The sequence below is a fragment of the Synchiropus splendidus genome, chromosome 7 (genome assembly GCF_027744825.2).
Source record: "Synchiropus splendidus isolate RoL2022-P1 chromosome 7, RoL_Sspl_1.0, whole genome shotgun sequence".
In the NCBI taxonomy this organism is placed as follows: Eukaryota; Metazoa; Chordata; class Actinopteri; order Syngnathiformes; family Callionymidae; genus Synchiropus; species Synchiropus splendidus.
In genome coordinates, this window is record NC_071340.1 from 20,790,628 (window position 1) to 20,810,469 (window position 19,842).

Here is a 19,842-nt window from a genome sequence, read left to right on the forward strand (position 1 = left end):
AGGTGGATAAATTAAATAAGTATCGCCGCGTCTTTATATCATGATTAAAATTTATATGATATAATTTTCCTTACTGAAAAAGCAGCTTACAAGATAATTGAATTTTGATTTTCAATGGTCTGACATTATACACTGTGTTTAATGTGAGTCAAGAGAAAGAAGGACTGAAGTAATTTTGTTCATAAAATATTATTAAAAAAAAGAAAAAGTGTGATTAAAGCGTGATATTATTTGTTTGAAATATGTTGGTTCATTTTATATAGCTGTTATTTCATGGTTCTCAACATATATCATAAATATTAGGTCTTTTAAAGTGAGTAAACATGATATATAATGTCATTTATCTATTATGCAGGACAAAACTATAGCAATGGGGGAGGGAAAAATTATATAAAAATAGGGTCAAAAAACAAAAAATATAATGCAGACAAAAATAATTCAAATAATATGGAATAATGAAAGACCTCATTAGGACCACATAAATACAGACAAGGTCCTTGTCTATTCTCAGATATGCAACTCATGTGATACCGGAATAAAGTGGACGACATGTTGAAACAAACTCCTACATAGTCCACATCCCCGTACACCCTCACCGTAAAAGCTCACAAAGAAAGTGGCTGCGTTTACGAGGGAGAGGGACATTTCCTGTTCAGCTGCTTCTGTCTGCCTTTGCTGACACCAAGGTCAGAAAGTACACAGCTCGGCGCAGGAAGGAGGAAAATAGTCCATCAAATGAGTGCTGAAGCAGGCGTCTGCATCCTGGAAAGTGTTGATGCAGCGCTCCGCGCTCCTTTGAGAATAGACGCCGCCGTGCCAGCAGCCAAAATCACCGCTGCGAACCGTCACAGAAGAATAAGGTGGCAAGACTTCAGAGGAGTCTAATTATAATCCCTTATTTGAATTCACGTATGTGACAAATACAAACCCTGCTTACATCAAACGTTGCCGTGTAGACTTGTTGGTCTTTGTTGATCATGACAAGAATATAGGTGGTGGGAAGAGCAGAGTGGTCACCACAGAGATCAACAGAAGAAGAATTTAGCTCCGGACTGCCAAGGCTGGTGAGTCACATCCGATCTGAGACACTCTTGTCAGATGTGGTAGCGAGGGAGGTGTGTGTGCATGTGTGTGTGTGTGGGCTGTGGAAATATGATACCCAAGCGTTGATCCAGCCTGCGAGCGTTTTTTCTCCTCAACACCCGTGAATCCATCCAACGTTGTGAATCCTCAAGGCTTTTCACACCGAGAAGTTCATTTGAAAAGAAACGATTTGTATGAGGTATTATTCTGTCTCTGTCATCGAGCAGCCAAACAGAGGCCCGAGAACAAAAGGGAAGGGACAGTGAAAGGATCCGAGAAGTTTAAGATGAGATAGTTACACCGACGTCTTTGGTGAGATGCTGTTATACATGCTGGTGAATGCGAGACTGCTTGTGCATGAAACAACAAAACAGTGTTCCATGAAAAGCCCCAGGCGATTTTTAAAGACCTTTCAGTCTCTCTTACATCAGGAATCGCAGCTGAAGAGCTTTTGTATGCCACCTTTTTCACCCGTTCCTGACAACGTTATTGTGTCAGATATCCGATGTGGAGATGACACCATACCTTTAACCCAAATATCCACATAAAACACATTTTGTTGGCAACAAAATTCAACAAGAAAAAAAATAGAAAGCAATATGCTAATGATAACATGCGACTCCTACCACTACTTCAAGCAATAAATCATGTTTCCATTATCCAATGTTATGATGTATCGCAAGTACATTTGCGATACATCATTAATGAATTTGCATTCATGTCGCAAGCATCAGCAAAAAATGGGAGCCGTTTTATGCTCAAAGCCCACACATAAAACGATCTGTTTTTTTATTTTTTATAAGAAAATGTGTACAAACCTGCACATAGTAAAAAGCAAAAATAATCACACACCACAGATGCTGACTGTAATGTCATTTCCGAATGAATTGTTTCACACACATTCTGAAGCCTGCAGCTCAAACATTGCTGCAGCTATTATCTTGGATTTTTACAGGGGAAACATACTTCTTGCTGCCAAGAAATTGAGCTTTCCCACATGAGACCAACAGAATTACAGGTGTTTTATTCACATTAAACCACTCAGGTGTTGACAGAGATCCGTGCCAGAGCTGAGTTGCGGAATCAGTGCACTGAGTGCTTTGAAGTAAATAAAACGGCAGTAATTTCATTGGTCTGATGTGGTTCTCTAAGTATATTAGCAGCTCAGTACATCGCTGTGTTTGTTTCAGTCTCAACGCAGGAACATGTTTTCAAAACTTGTTTAGAAGTGATGTTGCGCAGCCCATTCTTATGTCAATCCATGTCAAATCACTGACCTTCTACGGTGTGGAGTGCACTACTGTCCCTGTAGCTTACAGACCGTCTCGTACATGTTCATAGTATAGTGGGTGTGGCTTAAATTCAGGTGCCATCTGCAGAAATGATTTATTAGTTTACTGATGGCATTGCTTCAATAATGGCAGATGGGTTATCTGGCGATCCCAACTTCCTGTTAGACTAGTTTTATTTCTCTTCCTCAACTGCTCCTTCACATGACCCACCTCATTTTTCGCCCTGGTGGAGAAGGTTGCCCAGCCAGGTGGCACTAATACGCCCACTGGACCGTGTTTCCTTCCAGAGGTCAGGGGTTTTTCGGGTGATTACGGCGCAGGATGTGACCTTTTATTCCGCCAGCGGCTCCTCCGAGCATTAATCTCACCCTGCCAACCTTTAGCTCTAATGGCAGCATGTTAATGAATGATGCGTCTTTTGAGGTGGCGTCAGCTGGCACGGCCGGTTAACATCCCGCACATGTTCTTTGTAATCGCAGGCTGAAGTTGAAAAATCCAGACGTGCCAAAGCAGAGAGGGACGCTTTAAAAGACCTTCAAGTGTTTCTCCCAAGACCTCGCTGACTCAGTGAGATCAGCGTGTCATTAGAAAATCGCTGCCCCTCCCTTTTCTAAATGACCTTGTCACGCTACAATGTCCCTACGCGTCTTAAAAGCCTCAGCGGCTACACCTACTTCATGATGTCAACACACAAAAACACATTGAGAAACTACGACACAGTCCCTTCTGATTCTGCGAGCTGAGGACATCAAGTCAAAGTATTATAATAATGGAAACCATTTAAAAATAATGCAAAAAAATGAATTGTACAATGGGTTATTACAGATGACAAACCGATTATTCTGATATAAAATGTAAAATAAGAACTATATAGGAACTTACAAACTATGAGAAACTATTTCCATATTGCTGAACAATATTCCTTTTTCTAGAGCCAGTCGTTCAAGTGAAAGCTCTTACACGATCGTGAGTCAGCAGAATGACTCTCGCTCTTTCGCCAAGATGTATTTAACCGAATATTTACATTCAGTCGTTGGATTTCTGGCTGCAGCTGCTGCAGAGAGCTGGACTTTTGTTTACAGTGGCTGACTCAGGCTGATAGGGAGGAGAAGCAAAGGCCAGGCCTGTCACTGTCTAGGAGGAGTGACAGGATTTATGGATCTCGGTGCCTCTGGGGCAGACCAGAATAGAGAATGTGTGTGTGAGTCGCTGTGTGTCCGCATGACTGCCATTACCTCCCATCCCCCCACCCTGATGACCATAGCAACAGCTAGAAACTAGGCTTGATTGTTTAACAGCTATAATAACACTGGATACAAATCCACTGGGGTATCTCTGTTCAAAGGTGTGGGGTGTAAAGTCATATCATTGACATGTGACATCATCTATTTTAGCCTTGAGAGACAGTGACCTGTTTTACCTGTTGCACTGCAAAGTCAAAGATATCAGATCGGATGAGGAACTAGGGGACGGTCCTCTGCTCCACTTGCCAGAAACTTTGAGAAAAAATAAGCATTTAATGCTTTTTAAAGTTATTTTTTGTTCAATCTAGCACCTGAAGTCAATCTTCTGTACGAATAAATGTTACTAAAAAACACACGTCTGTTTGTCAGCGAGCGTGCTCACGTGGAATTTCCGATAAAGATGGCGAACGTGATTAAGGGGGTGGATAAAAATCCACTTTTTTAAGAAACCCATCAGAGACTGATTGTCCAATTTATATATTCATCAAAGGTCTTTGCGTCAGTGGTCCAGTCCATGAGGTGTCATCTATACATTCGCAGGCTGTGGGAGGAAACCAGAGTGCTGATTGTCTGAAGCATTTTTCAAGCCTTTGTATAGAGACAAAATGGAGTCTTTACATATGAGAAGGAGTGATATATAAAATGGTTTATGTTGTCTTTTCTCACACTTTGAATACGGCAAACCACAATCTACTTTGTTTTGAAAGTGAACCCTACTTCAAAATGGAATGACTCATCTCACACAATGCGATGCGAGATCTGCGACGGCGTGTCAAGTGGTACTTCTCGCTGCTTAAAAAGGTTCAAATTAAAACATTTTCACCATCGAATTCATTTCTTTTTAATAAGTTCCCAAAGTTCTTTATTTTCCTTGGCTCTCTGGCTGCTTCCTGGAAGGTTGAGTTATGCAGAAATTAACCCCAGATTTAGTCCAGGAACCAGATGACACAGAAAATGACGTATCTGGAGACTGAGCCTACTCTGGGGATGCCAGGAAACATCCACATGGTTTTCCTCACATACGCTAAAATCATAACAGAAACTCTTTAGACGGAATTACGGATCAGGGTGTTTGGTGAGGCAGAAACAATACACAGAGCAGTGGTGTTTGTAAACCGAGTGATGAAATTAAATATACACAGATTTAGCTTCTCTAACGTGTAGATTTGGAAATGTGAAGGGCAAGTCTAGCCTTTGGTTTGGGTTTCTGATCATTTACCGCTTTACACTTAGTTACACAATTGTCTTTCCACAAGTGTGACGCAGAAGCAGCTGATGTAAGTGGAAGTCTGTGGCTGGAAAAAAAAATCCAAGCTTCAAGTTTTGTTATCTTTGGGTCTCATTCATGAATGCGTGTTTATTTGGAGAATCTGAGCGTTTTCTGCATCGCATCATTGTGAGTAATAAAGAGCTGAACTAGAAGACACTTTCAGTTTCCAAGTCATCATCATGATTGCTCCGATGTGACTCAAAAAAGAAATATTAAGTTGAGCCTCTGTTGCCTTCCTTTAAATATGATGTCAGATCAGTTGTTATCATAGGAACCTGGAGTAAAGCCACAGGTTTTCAGCATAGAAAATTCACTTCCTTATAAGGTTTTATTCTCATCCCTGGCAGATAAAAGCCTATACATGAGATGAGTATGGAACCTTTTGTATTTTGCAGATCTTTGCACAGGCCATTTTATGAAATACTCTTGAGTTTCTCTCATGAGTCCTCAGTCAGAGCAGACACAAGACGTAAGGGGACTAACACTCGACTGAAAAAGATGATGAAAGTGATAATTTAATTTCAGTTTTATAGAGAAAATGAAATTGGATTCCCTCTGTGTAAGGAGAAAACTCATAATTCCAAACACGGTGTAAAGGAATAAAACATTAATGGTGTATTTGCGGAACACCTGGAGGACGCAGTTATGTGGTGAACATGTTCATACGAGGGGCCCCAGTGATATTAAGGATATAAATAGTTCACCAGTGCGGACAGCACAGGCCGTAAATCACCCCTTCTTTCCTATCTTTTGTACCCCTGCATCTTCTTTTTTCTTAAAGCCCCCACCGACATTTAAGTCAGGAGAAGAGGCCCCCGGCCCACATAGTGAACCCCATCACCCCGTGACACTGCACTGCTTGTGTGTGTGTGATTTATGTGTCTTGTCCAGACTGGATGGGAGCTGGGAATATGGACTTCCCCACCTCCCCCACATACCCGACAAAGCTTTCAGAAAATGTGTGTGAGAGGTTTTGGGGGAGGATCCCCATGGAGGCAAACAGTATTAAGATGCCAACTCCAGTTACTAGAAGTATGGCTTTGGTGCTCAGCTGACTGTGGCTCATGCCCAAAATATTCACCCACTTTCCATCAAACCTGTTTTTCTTACCTGCTGAGATGAAACAACGCACTGGCTGTGCTGATGATTCGATCCCTTAAAATACTTGTCTAGACTAAACATACCGATAATATCCTATTTGTAATCCAATACACATTTTTGGGGCTGAAATCTCGAAGGTCGAGCAATTCATGAGCTACACACACCCGTCAACACACACACACACATCGGCGCTTCCTCTGGCGTTGATCTCGCACATTTATTCTGCTCACACTATTGCAGGCAGGAATCCACCAGGAGATCTCATGTTGCATATCAACACTTCCATTTGGGCAGCGTCGGGCTTAAGTAGGTTAGAGACCGGCATGCACACTCCACTTTGGTCTCCGAGCCCTCCAGGCAGTAAACGGTTCAGTCGGAGGGGCTGCTGCTTGTTATCGACATGTTCGCAGGCTCGAAGAAGTGGGCACCACGTCAGCCTGCGCCGCAACAGCCAGAGAGTGACTACACTATGGATCCTCTATAACACTAAGCATAGGAATGTAGCCCGTGAAATCGGTCGATTTCGACTGAAGCTTCTTCGGTAACATGCATCTTTTTGATAGAATCTGCGTGTGTATTGATTCCATTCTGCACGACAAGATGCCGAATTAAAATCATTCCTGTTATTTACACGGATGAGATCATCAGAGATGATGACCTTCCAGTGATGGAAAATGTCAGGTAGACCAAACTCCCCTGGCTACTGCTGCACGTCTGAACAAAACCTCACCCTTTCCTGGCAAAAACCTAAACCATTAGCAACTTACTTTGAATGTTCTTGGAAGTCAGATCAAACGAAGGACTTTATGGAGAGTCGAATACGATGTTTTGACTACGGTCTGTTCATTGAAAGCAGTTTGCTATATCAGGGTTTCCACCGCCAAAAGGGAACGAAATAACTGATGCAAACCATTTCTTCATATGTTGCGCTATGGGCCACAAAGTGGACTGATAAGGGCAGGAGTGAGTGAGTTCTCTTACTTTAGATTCAGCGTTGCTGTGTGTGTAGTGAATAAATACCGAAAAGTACATTGTCTTGTCATCCAGTTCAAACCCAAAATACAGGTGTATTGTGTGGTTCCACCTCACGATAGAGTCCACCAACTCATGGGGGAGAAAAGAGGGGCGACTAAGTCAGACATGACAGTGGAAGTTTTAGCCTCTCAAACGCAGTATTCACTTCATTAAATCAGCGAAACACGTGCTCTTTCAGCATTTGAACAAACCAGGGCAGCTATTAGAATGTTTCATCATCATGAACTTGTGATCTCGTATCATTGGTAACTCAATGTCCACACATTCACAACTGATCCGAGCACAAAGGGACCCGTTACTTTACTATCTGAGATGAACCTTCCCGGACAGCTCTCATGGAAACGTGGCACTAGTTGAAGGTCGGGGCTCTTCTTGGTACCACTAGCTCTCTTAGTTTCTCTTCTCATTGCTAGTTCCAGGTTCAACTCACCTACAACACCAGTAAGACCAAAGAGTTTAGGAAGAGCAGCTCCACTCTCTTCTGCCTCTATTGAAAAGCACTACATTGAATCGCAACTGAGGACTATTGCAGAGAGTTGAGTGTTCACGCCAACATCAACACGCAAGGATCACATGTCATTTACAGCACCTGCAATAGATGACACAATCCATATGGTTCTTCAAAATCAATCATAGCATTTCCTTCTAACTAACTCTGTCATGCTTCTTAGCCACCAAATGTCCTTACGATCAAAGAAAGCTCACATTTTTGTAGGTCCTAACAACACTTGACCACAAAATTCTACTTCTGTCAGTGTGAACACGACCCGAACAGTCATGGGAACAACTACCTGGACCACCCAAGGAGGTGAAGTCTGGATCGCTTCCACTGTCGCTATGCGCACAGTGAGAATAACAAATATTCCACCAGCCACTGTGAGATGAACAGTTTGGATTTATCGGCGACCTGTGGTCTGTGACGCACACTTTTATAGCTATCGGGAAATGATGTCTCGGACCAAGTATCATCTGGATGGCCCACCACCTTCAGCTGGAAACACAACTTGTCAGGAAGTCCCGACTGAGAGATATGGCTCACTGTTCACTCACTCGCAATCTAAACCACCATGATACCTGAGCCTCTCAAGATAAACGCTGTCCTCAAGTGAGCAATGCTGGAATTTGATAAATCAATGAGGTGGCGGTCAACACTGAGTGGTGAAACATTTGCTGATTTGATTCTGTCATTCAGGAAAATGACAACAATATTTTGTTTGCCGTCATTGCGTCTTGGTTATAAAGAGTTAATAACACACTTTATTGGACATTTAAATTTGTGTGTGGCCTTTTGTGCCTGACTGCATGTGACCTTTCGTTGTAAACCATTTGCATACAGACCAACAATAGACACTACATTTATTTCAATGCGCAAACAATGTAAATATTCATAAATTAGGGATAGTGAGAACCACCATCTTGGTAGTGAGTTACTGTCAATCTTTTTAGAATAGAATCTTAAATTAACGCTCCACAGTAGGACAGGACCTGTATTTCAGTGTCTTGCATGAGGTCAGTGATAACCATTTTCTATCACTTTTACAGTGTTTCTTCATGCAAAGACTGAATGTTCCTCTTATTGTATTTAATATTTTGCTTTTCATTTCCTTTGCTCCACAACTCTTAAGAAGTATTATCAGTACTTGAGTTGAGGGAGGATTCCATCCTACATGAAAAAGGAAAAAAAATCACCCCCCTTGTAAAACTGCCATTCCCCCTTTACATCCTGCTCCTCTTCCAGTGAATATTGGAAATATAATGCTAGAGCGACACACGAGGGAAAACACATGTTAAACCAGACCTGTAAACACCCGACATATCTCTGAACATTTCTATGTCACTGCCGCTCTGATGTAGATTTACTGACACACAACTAATCCAATGATCAGATTTTGGAGGAAAAAGAGCGACTTGATGTGTCAGGATTAAGCAGTATGACTAAAACTCATGAGCAAAATAAAAAAGGCTAAAGTGGTCTTCTAGGAAGTGCAGATGTGATTCATGGTGATTATCAACAGATGCTTTGTCAGAACCATCCGGTGAGATGCAGTGTGTGGATAGCATACGGCAAAGTAGGGAACAATTGATTCTTAATGGCTGCTGCAGACACACACACACATACATGTCCGTCTCAGCCTGAAGCTCTTGAGAGCGTGTGGATGCTTTTCATGTACTTTGAATCAGCGATGTTATGAGATCATTTGTCTGATGTCTGAATCCTCCGGCCGGTAGCCTTCCAGAGAAGAGGGCTGGGATTTGTGAGCGCGCTCAGACCCGAAATAATAACAGTGAGATGAATGGCCGCGGTTGCTCTGCAACCCTCACGATCAATGCTGTTTTTCACCAGGATTTGTGAGCAGAATGTCTACACTCGCTTGAGTGTGTGTTTAGATGTCGTCCATAAAAGAGCGGCCTCGCATACCTGCTCACATTCACAGCCGAGTGCCACACTATGATCCATGTGTTGTACCTGAGTCGTCTGCTCGGGCCCCCCGAGGCATGTGAACATGTGACAGTGGATTCCATTATCTCCCACCAGCCGACCTCCTCATCCAACACACATGTTTCCTATAATGCTCGGGACATTCCAGGCGTTACCCGGCATTCCAGGGAAATATCTATCATGTAGAGAGCATGTCTACAACCCGCAGAGAAATAAACCACGCTGGATTATCCAACAGGGACTCCTGCACACTTGTTCCGAAAACAGCGCTGCGGATGAAACATGCCTCTCTGTTTCCTATTACACTGCTGGTGGAAACGAAGCGGGAAAAATAATAACTCAAAAATATTTATGGAAAACTCCAAACAATGACAATGTGAGTTTCAGTAAGGCTGAAAGGAATACTTTTGCTGACTGAAGACCAGTATACATTTGGATATTTTACATTACATTAAAAGAGGTTTTCCTTGCCCAAACAATTGATCATAATTGAATTTAACAATTGCATTCAATTCCAAAAAAGGTTGTGTATAATTTGATTAAAAAAAAAAAAAGAAAAATAAACACATGAAGATGTTGCTTATGGTTTGATTTGAAAGAAATAACTTGATTTCTTCCACGTGCCGAGGCAACGTTATGATTGCCAAAAGAAAAAGTGGTGCTGGAACTGAATAAATAAACAGACACCAAAAACCTGATCCACACTGCTCAACCTACTGTTACTGTTAAATATAGTGTCTCAAGTCAATAGTGATGCCACATATTATTTCATGAAGTCACTTATTTTGAAAAGCACAATATCAAATATTGCAAAAAAAAAAATAGTGCTGTACGTTTTGTGTTGGTTTTCAATTCAGGCAACTTTTTTTTCCCAATATAATTTAGCATATTTTAAAATGATAGCTGGAGAACAAAGAGTGTTGTGTTTTTCATCTGGATGCACCGTCGAACATCATGACAGTAAAGTTTCATTATATTCGCGCCGTCGCCTCACAAAGCTCTGCTTAGGTCACTATTTGGCTCACTGTTTGCTAAAGAATGTTGACAAACGTAGAGACCTCAACCTTTGGTCGCCACAAATCCAACTGGTCAGCTGTCACAGAAAGACTTCTAATTCATTGCGATTCCAGAGGGAACAGGCAGCTCTTTAGAAGGCTCCTCTCAGGAGAGGAAGCAGGGAGGCAGAGGAGGGTCCACAGAGCCATCGGCGAGGGCGGATCAGGACAAGATCAATGGGAGTGACAGTGAGTGCAGGAGGCAGCGAGAGACTCAAATAGGCCAATAAATAACATCCTGGTGAGACAGCAACTGCCTCCCCTTCAGCCACTAACACCCACATCCACCTCCGTGACCCCCCTGGCTAGGCCCAGCAGACCGGGCCCCCTTGATTACTAGCCTCCGATGGGGGGGGCTGGAGGCCCCCAAATGCACAATACACCTCTCACATGGGGTCCTCACTCACCTCTTTTCCTCCATTTGTTGGACATTCATCTTTCAACATGTGTGTGAGTTTGTTTTGGGGGTGGGGATGTGGGGGGCTGTGGTGGTGGTGGGTGGGGGGGTTCAGACTGCTGCAGAGGGTTGAGAGATGTGTTTGTGTGTGTCCTCACTGTTTTTTTAAATCTTCCGTTTTACCACACTGCCTTGTGCCGGACCACTTGACTCTGTGGTTTTTAAGATGAGTCAGTTTTGGTCTGTCTCTTGCTCAAAGAAAAACAAGACCTCAGACTAGTCGTAGTCATCTGCGTGTATTTATCACATTCCATGACACATCACGTGCGCAGCTAATATCACTTTACACTTTAAATAAAGGTGCTTTACTTTATCCATTGTTAAATGCGGAAATGCGCGCAATACGGATGTTACCAGTCCACTGAAGGGCCGTTCTTCAGATTCACACCCATTTATATACGGCCAGTTGGCTCCTAGCCTGCTTCCTGGATGGCCTGTGGTCCCCAATATACAGGCTGTCCAAAAAAAAAAAACATTTTACAGGCCAATAATTCATTGCTGAAATAACTTCAAATTGGAATGTGATCGCCCACAGTCACCCAGGACTGTGCAGCACGCCATCAAAACGTCACCGCTGAAATGGCTCCATAATAATCTTCATCTAAATTATTCAACTTCATTGAGCTGGACTTAATAGTTTTCAAGACCATTGCTTTTAAAATGCAGGAGTGTTCCCCCCAAAATGTTCTATATATGCCTGTTTACTGAAAGGGGTGGTTAAATTAGGACCAGGGTGTGAGACAGTGACTGGTGGAGACACCAATGACTCCATTACTGGGTGTCTGTATCAAGAGTCTTGTGACGCCACACTAAGACATCACAATATCACAAACATACTGTATTACAATATTCTACATAGCTAATAATGAAAAAAAAAATTACTCAAAGTTTAAAGGTCAAATTTGTCGTCGTACTGAAAACTTCTTCACTTGCGGTACCATGGAAACATGAGTAACAAAGTGTGTGTAATTACGGTGTATTATCCAGGATTAAATATTATTTTAAAAAATCTATATTAAGAATGGAATATCAATATTATATCTGAAATCAATGTATGCTGCTATATAGCCAGAGATGCATCCTCTGTCCGTGACAGTCATGAGTCAGGGGCAGGGTGAGTTCCTCTTTGGCGAGACGTTTCGAGAAAAAAACTGCTCATGTGTGAATAATAAATTGGGTGGATGATGAAATGATGTCCTTCTGAATGAAGTAGAAAACCCAATTTTGAAAATAGGATGAAAAATGTCTGCTCAGCAACTTGCTGTTGAGTTGAGTTGTCTCTTTCTTACGACATTGATTCCACCCATTCATAGTGTTTGCACATATCGTACATTCAAAACATGGAATAAAACACGCCAAATTACTCACAGGTTGAAAAGAATTAAACACCCAACACTTTCTTTCGTCACAAAGTGTCCCCCAATCAGATTTCCATTCATGAACCCCCATCTACCCATCACTACTGTTCACCATTGTAACCACCAGGGGGAGCAGCCCAGAGTCAAAAGTTTACGCCAGACATATCGACTGTGGAAGAAGTATTGATCATGCCGTTCATGTAAATGAATCGGAGGCAGTGTTTTCGGAGCCGGTGGTTGGTGATGATGAATACAAAAAAATTCAGCCTTTGTTTTGTCTTCTTCGTATCTCATTACAGCTACTTATCGGGTATAAATAGCGACACTGCCCCCTGTGGTTTCCAGTGGTACTGCTCTGTTTGGCCTGTATCCGTAAGCTTTGTGGATACGTGCAGAAATATGGACGAAATGAACGCAGGGAACGGACAGAAGACTCCGTCTGTATCTGGATCTGTATGTGACGTAGAGCATGAATGGACCTTAACCGGGACACACAAACACCATCTAGCACTTTTGAAAGACACAAACTACTATGCTGTAAATGCATTTTTTATCTTATTCCTTTAGATGGTGTGCTCAAGCCCACTGGTCTATTTGATGTCTTTTACTGCAGATCTACATTCCACTCTCTTCCCTCAGGGTGGCTCTGGATCCTAATGTCAGTATATTGACAATGCAAGTGGCTTGTTTTCACTTCCTGGGAATCACTGCATATTAAAAATGATGTCCTCTGGGAAGGAAGGATGAGAATGTAAGAGTCAGGGGTTTGAAAGTAGTTATGACAGGAGTTTTGGTCAACTCTGCGGGCCCCTACACTTTGGAGAACCCTGGTTCTTTTGCATCATTTAGACCAGTGATTCTCAAGCATAGGGCCGGGGCCCATGGTTGGGTCGCGAGCGCCTGCTCGAGGGCCGCTAAAAGTTTCTTTTGTTTTACACCTTTGGGCCGTGAGACGCTCAGTTTGAATACATTCGCCACATATGGTGGCAGTAGTGTGTCTCTGAATTGACTTGACAGTGGCAAATCTGTGACCAACTATGGAGCAGTTCTTGAAAAGAAAAAAATGATAAAGAAAGTGATGTCCCCCCAACAGTAAAAACTGTTCATGAAAGCACCTGTAGAAAAATTAACTAGAACATTTTATGGCAGTACTTTCATTTACACTTGACATATATCTTCTTTGGTGTCTAAACAAAATATATTATTTTTATTTTATGATATTTACATATGGTTTTATTATGTTTATTATACACTGATATATATTCTTATTCTGTTTTTCCAATTTTCCCCACAGTTTGCATGAAGTGTATTTTTAAATTTTGTTTTCTTTAGTAAATTTGATGACTATGACCTGGTTCTGCTGGGGGTTGAACTTTTCAATGACAAATAAATATATTTGCAATGGTTTCATGTCATTTCACAAGGTTTTGGTTAGTTTACGTGCAAGTAGATTAAATATGGCTGTTGATCACAAATTCAAGAGTCATGAATCAGTTCTACTGAATGGGCCCCGGGCCCATTGTTCCAGGAAAGGTGGGCCCAGAGATCAAAAAGGTTAAGAACCCCTGATATATATACCAGCAAAGAAGAAGAAGTGACTGGAATAACCAGCAGTGACGCTTCTGTCGGCCATGTTGCCCAGAGGGCGGTGACTTTGACAGCTAAGGCGACGACAGTGTGGCCCCTCTCTCCTCACCAGAGCCTGCGATGACCCCGCCACAGACAGGAGGTGGTCCTTTATTTGACAATAAAATAAAACAATATTCAAAATCTCCTTCATAACTCAAGATGAAAAAGGTGAGGGACTGAACTTGGGAGGGACATTATTATTGCTCTGAGCCCTTTGGAGTCAGGTAGTGTGGGTGAGATCACCAGAGATGCCTTTTGTGGTTCACAGCCACTCGCTCACATGACTGTCATGCCACAAGACACTTGTGTAGAAGATGAGAGCAGTGGAGCGGAGTGATCTGACAGCAGCAGCAAGAGAGGAAGTGAATAGGAGGAGGCATGCGGAGAGGAAAGAAAGAGAAGCAGGGGAGACACAGCGAGACAGAGAGAGAGAGAGAGAGAGTCACACACACACAAAAAAAGAGTGGGACTCAGAGGGGTAGGAGGCGGCCTTGGCAGACTTCTACTGTTTATCTCTGTGGCGCGTTTAATGACACTTCCTATTACGATGTTGCGGGAAGTGGAGCGTGTCAGCTCCTGCGCTCTCTCTCACTCCTAGCATGCAGAGCAATTACCCCCGACACCCCTCCTCCCTCCCCCACCACCATCATCCTCCTGCAGTTCTGTGAATTGGGCCAGCAGAACTGTGAGTCATCATTTTGAGTAATAGGCCTCGTGAGCTCCGGTCAGACACTGGATCAGACCTGGGCAGAGTGTGGCCCGGGGGCCATATGCGGCCCCTTGCCTGTGTTTTTGTGGCCCCCATGAGGTCAGACTCAGAATTTTTCTGTCATTTGTTTGTGTTTTAACCGGTAATTTTTTTTCTTCTTTTCGTTTGTCATTTTAGTATTTTCCTCAAAAAATGTTGAAAGAAAATTCTAAATATATTTTTAAATAAATTGCCTTTTCATCTTGACTGTTTGGTCCATAGTTTTATTATTTCTATTAAAAAAGGCATGTAAAAATCTTTTTTATATAGGTTTCATGCCATATTTACACTTAATATTCAGGCTTCCATTGAACCATTTATGGTTCAGTTCCTCCTTGTTACTTTTTTTCCCATCATGTTCCATAGTCATGGCCATCTTTCATGGGCATGATGGCCCCTCACAACAAGTTACAGTTCATGATGATTTACATGCCCACCTCTGTGCCCTGCGAGTGGCTGTAGCTGGACCTGTCCGTCGCCCTCATTTACTTTGGTAATCTGCCGCAAACACATTTCAAGGACTGAAGTCCTTAAAAACAATTTAGAACAAAATCTATATTTTTAATGTAATCTTCTCTCAGTTTTCAAAATATTATAGCTTTGTGACGGGTCCCCTTGGGTCATTTCTAGTGCCTCCAGGCACTCTGATTTCCTCCCACTGTCCAAAAACACAGGTCAATTGATGACAAAAATGTGGTTGGTCTGTCCATAAGTGTGAATGACTGGTGGCCTGTCCAGGGTGTCCACTGCCCATGCAGACTTTAAGTCTATATATGACTCTTTGTTTAATGTGATTTTACTGCTGTCGCATGAGCACATGATGTTGTGATGGGTTTTCTGGCGTATGACTGAAATATGACGCATCTGAACATGTATTGACACATGAATCTTAAGTGGCCAGGCTGACTTATGATAGTTCTCGCTGGTCACATCCTCCTCTCTTTTGTCTATGCACGAAAAAAGCAAATGTGACAGGAATCACTGGTTTCCGATTTAAATGTGTTCTTGTAATATTTTGGCTCCATTTGTTGCTGCATTCCAGTTATACATGTGTGAAGTCACAGCTGAGAATGATGTCACAGCTGAGTTCATTCACTCCATCATTCTTCCATTGAAGATGATCGTGCGTCGATGTGACTTCTTGATAAATACATGCTCCGTTCGCAACTAGAAAATGCCACTAGAAGAGGAGCCAGATTCACAGAATATGATTGATTAAAAACGTCAACTTCCTGTTTAAGTTCGGGGAAGCCATCTTGGATTGCGGAGTGGTGCGGATTTCCCCACTTACCACCGTGGAAATCCTACATCGGGTGACAAAAGAGCGGCATGACAACACATGGATGTATCTGATGCTGTCTGACAAAGTGTAAAGGGAATCGCAAAACCAAGAAAACTTAAGGGGATTTGGATGCACAATCTGTGCAGATGCCCCAGCAGAACCACTCAAAATTCAAGCCTATTCATATCCATAACTTAAGAATAAGAATTAGAGGTGGGATTAAAAAAATCGAATTTGTAATTAATTAATCTCAATTAATCGCAGTTTAAGAATATTTGCCACAAGAAGCCACATTTTTCAATTTGAATGAATTTGGTATATTACTGTATCAAATGATGGACCCGTACATACCCATACAAAATACAGCGGGACCTCAGTTTTCAAACGTCCTGGACTTCAAACAAATCGGAGTTCGAACAAAAATTTTGAGATTATTTCAAACGAAAATCCAGAACTCGAACGCCCCCGAAAAAAGATAAGGTGCACGGACTGATCAGCGGACCCACGACGCACTTTGTTATTGTGTATAACGCAGCCTCTGTATGTGAACGTGTCCTGTTAGCTACATTTACTGACCGTTTTTCTTCATATTGAGGTGTAAAACCTTTCCTATCTCCGCACTGGACCGTGGTAGAGTGTCACAGGGGAGGTGCTCACTCTCCTCTGAGGCTGGAGCGCTCACTCCAGGGTTTGATGTCCTGTTGTGGGCTGGAGCTGGGACAGGGATGAGGCGAGTCTGGGACAGAGCGTGACTTGGTTTATGACTTTGTCACAGCCAAACTGCACAGAAGCGCACATTCAGAGCTGGACACGCACCGGGCTCCTCTTCACTTCTGGAGAGACGTCACTCACTCGGCAACCCCTCCCACATGCAGCGGCCACACACATAGAGGAACAGCCACCTGCAGCAGACACTCTACATTCACTCCTACAAAAGACTATTTTAAGGCTCGGAACGCATTATTTCTTTTCCCATTCATTGCAATGGGAAAAATCGATTCAGATTTCAAACAATTCACTTCTCAAATGGACGTCTGGAACGGATTGTGGTCGAGAACCGAGATACCACTGTATTGTTTATTTTGCATCAGTTTGACAACATTTTTATATCGCCTTATTTAAATAAAATAAAATAAAATAAAATCTTTTTTAACAGATTTTTTGATCCTATTTTCCATCTGAAGTGTGAATGGTTGTGCTCTTGAGAGGGTTGCGACACAGATTCACGACCGTGGTCCAAGATCAAACTGAGAAGCAGAAGCCTTTCTTCCTTCGTTCTCCACTGTAATGTTGGTGGATGGTCCAGACATTAGCATCTCGACATACATACCTGGAGAAGGCCCAGGAAATGCTCAGCGTGTGATTTGTATTCAAGCGGTCGATGTAGCAATAATTATGCTGTGACTGTAGGGAACCAGAGGGAAACTCAATTATGCTGCCTTCACGGGCTCCAGGCTCTCACAGTGGCGCCGCTCACCTTTAGAAGGATCGAGATATTGAATGAGCCGCTCGTATATTCATTCATAATCTACGTATTTAAACCACTGGCTGCATAAACACCAGCTGTGTTTATATTCCTGTTGGCTCTTTTCCCTCTAATCCGCCAACCAACGTTGAATTTCTTCAAACATCCATGAGCAGAACGCAGATTTCCGAGGTGGCGAGGCGGTTAGTTCCAGCGAGTTCTGGTGGTGTCTCTCTCCCCTCTCCCTGCAGGTGTATGGGGACCAGTGTTCCCCACCTCTCCAGCCAACTGTGACCCCAGAGGGAGCGGAGTGAGCTGCAGCATCGCAACATTAAATGTGATTGATCAAGCAGGGGCATAGATCCTGCGCCTCATTGCTCGGGTCCTGCGATAAGTCATTGTTCCACCACCGGCACGGTGATTTGCACGGAAGGGCAGGGTTGCCATGGCAACCTTTCAGCAGAAACGGCCTGTTTCTTTTCTAGTTCGGGGCGAACATCAGCACCTCCTTCAGCTGGTTGTTGTTGCGCTGATGATACTCTCCTCACATGTGGCTGTGGTAGCTCTGACTCGCTCTGTGAGGACCATATGTCCATTAATTCAGATTTAAAAAATATATAAAATATATATTTTGTCTTGTAAAATAGTGACTTGATCATTTGCGTCAATCACATAGAAATAGGAGACATACGTCGATGTCCTTGGTAAATCCTTAGATCTGAGAATATACAAAACATTTATTATTGAAATTTTCTTTGAGAATATGTTCAATATTTGTTTAATAATTGTAGTTGTCACTATCACTGATCACGTGTCGATGCCTTCTTTGCCTTTGCTATTTACTAGTGATACACTGTTGGTTTTGGAGTTTGTTGTAGTCATTTTTGGCTCTTTGCGGCTCCCCCTGGTGGATATACTGGTGAACAGTAGTGACGGGTAGATGAGGCCTCATGACACAGTGTCCTGATTTTCAGAGGCCACCAGATGGCGCTGTCTGCCGTAAAATGTTTGGACTTGAACAACTAATTCACGTCATTTCTAAACAAAGAGCGCCGTCTAGTGGTTTCAGAAAATGATGACACTGATTCACCAACCCTGCAAAACTGTCTCATTCTCGACAGTGTATGGTTTCATGGACACAAACACATTTTCTTCCCTTGTGGCACTGCTCAACAGCACGTCGGAGACACGGAAGCTGAGCAACACAAAGTGTTTCCATCGCGGTGGTCACTGATGGCACCTCTTTGTTAGACAAGCTCCGTGGTCTTCACACAAGCCAAGATGATGAGGAGAAGTCAGCAGGCCTGGTCCTGCACCTCTGAAGTCAGCGGCCAGACGTCAGGCCTGTGGTTCCACACATCTGAGGAGCGTGTGGACGGTGTGGTGCGAGCTGACATTTGAATCACATTCAGACAGAGAGAGCTCGTCCTCTGCTGCTCCTCTTCCCTGCTCACGCTCTCAGGGAGGTGTGAAGTGAGACTCATGAACTGTGCTGTGATTCATCCCGGACGCACCATGACAGCTCTCACAAATGGGACTCCAGCTCTGACCCGCATCCTAACATCTTCATTTGGAGCGGCAGGATGTCGAGGATCCATCTGCTCCTCTCCAGTGTTCCACATCACCTCCCGTGTCTCACCGGCTCGGGCAGAGTGTGAGGAGGCAAACATCAAACCGCACTGCCTCCCGAGAAGCAACAGCGCCCCCCTGAGGACCGGCACTGCTCCAGTGACGCACCAACCTTTGACACAAATGTGTGTGGCTTTGTCTGACGTGCTTCTGTTCTGCAGCTGGTTCCTGTTTTTAAAGAGTCACTTCCACAATATTACTATTGTTTCGTTGATGCTCGATTCCTGGCAACATCGCCCTTTGTTCTCCTTCATCATTCAGTTACTGTTTCATTCATCACTGCCATTGTGAGTCATTGTTTAAAACATGACGATGTTAGGAATTACTGGCATATGTTAGATGTAAAAAAAAAAAAAGCTTACGGCTGCTTTTCCCAGTCCCATATCAAACACTTGGAGAACTTGGAACACTATCTATCTATCTATCCATCCATCCATCCATGTTCCATCCAAAATAAGTAAATACCGGTGTTTGTATTTACTGTCTGTTGAAGCTATAATAAAACAAATTCAACCCCTAAGTGAAAAAAAATCGTGACATTTAGATTACAAATATTGAGAATGGTTATTGTCTGGGTTACTTAGATTTTTATTCAGGTTTTCCCATTCATGTTTCCTTTTGTTTATTCTCTTTTTTGGCCTTCACAGTATCTCTGCTGTAGACGCACCAGTTTCACTTCGAGGACGGACCATTTTTTGGGGGGTAAGTTTATCACGCAGCTGTAAGGCTGATCTTATTCAACAAAGAAGAGGTC